Source organism: Zingiber officinale, chromosome 5B (genome assembly GCF_018446385.1).
Source record: "Zingiber officinale cultivar Zhangliang chromosome 5B, Zo_v1.1, whole genome shotgun sequence".
NCBI classification, from domain to species: domain Eukaryota; kingdom Viridiplantae; phylum Streptophyta; class Magnoliopsida; order Zingiberales; family Zingiberaceae; genus Zingiber; species Zingiber officinale.
In genome coordinates this window covers 104,902,416-104,904,102 of record NC_055995.1, presented here as the reverse complement: position 1 = coordinate 104,904,102, position 1,687 = coordinate 104,902,416, and positions in this window count along the sequence as shown.

Below are 1,687 nucleotides of genomic sequence, written 5' to 3'. Positions count from 1 at the left end.
ATTGCATACATTAGACTTTCGACAGCCGAAGCATAAGTAGGAATGGCAATGGGGTGGGGTGGGGATGGGTTTATCATCCCCATCCCCGTCCCCGAATTTTATCCCCGCCCCCATCCCCACCCCCATACCCGATTTTTTCTAATCGGGGAATCCCCAAACCCGACCCCGCAGGGATTAAATCCCCATCCCTGCCCCGATCCTCGATTTTTTTATCGGGGAATCCGATCCCCGCCCCGTCCCCGACCCCATCCCCGATTTTAGGAAAAAAATATTATATCAACTTACTTTCATTATTTTCTATCCATCCTATTGTATAATCAAAAGAAAATAAATAATACAGCAATGCGATAGATTCTCAAAACACTACCAATTCACAACAATATTTTCACAAAAGTATCGATGAAACTGTCTACAACAAGAGTTATTTCCTTGCAAGAATAACGACATCACAACTCGCCCGTCGAGATGCTCACAAGTCACAAGTTCCCTTTTGAACTATTGTCTCCATGTTAATCTGAACAGCAAAGAGCCAAGAGTGAGTAAAATAACCGAGTGCGAAATAAGGAAAATTCAATGAGTAAACAGGAGGAAAATCACAACAAGAAAGGCATGAGTATTTGAAAGCAGTTAGAACAAGAATTAGTTTCACTGTGTTTTGATAGTTACATGAAGAGAATTAAATAGCAAAAATGCATCTGCATTTTAAAGCAAATTATATCTGCTAGGGGAATTACTTTAAATCTGTGAATAAGCTTAAAGTGTACCATAATCAATTAAGAGAAATGAAAAATTAGTAGAAAGATATGAGAGTTAGCTTTTGTACATACAGATATTTATCTTCTCGTTCTCACTTTCTTCTTTTAGCATGTATATTTCTAACATAATCACCCATATCCAACGTTGTTAGAGATTAGATGATATTTAAGAATGGTTAACAAATTTTACATAGCGATGTAGAACTAAGAGGTAAAGTAGCATTTCTCCATTTCACTCACTCCCTTTTAACATGCTGATTTCTAACAATATGAATCAAGCACTGTGTATAGTACCTGTACATGGAACCCTATGGGACCAAGTTTTTAGATCATGCTCTCGATAATGAGGACATCAAATATGTGAGTATATTGCACTATACTTGATCATTAGTACATATTGACAACATCATACAATATTCTTGGTTATTAGCTATGCAAAATAGAATTTTTTATCTTCTTGTTCTCACCACTGGGTAGAGATGAAGGACTGAATCTAACACCATGTTAAGTTACAAAAGACAACCTAGTCCAACCGAAAATGAAGGCACTTACTTGGGAACCACTTGGTATTCAAGCAAACTAAATTATCTTCGCTATGTGGGGGTAAGAGCCTCTATTGGAGTCCTTGATCTGATCCAGTTTTTGAAATCTATTTCTGCATAAATGTTGACAGGGAATTTGAATGAGATTAAATTTATCATATTATCCAATAAAAGCAAATAACAGAAACTATCACATTATCCAACAAAAGTAAATAGAAAAAAAGACATATAGATTATAGAGTTACTATCTATGACCATCACATTAAATTTACCATCGCATTAAATTCTAACATTCTATGGAATTACTATCTGTGACTGTGCATGACAATGACTCTGACTCCTACAAAATAATAAGACATATAGAAAAAAGATTAATTAAATTTTAAACAC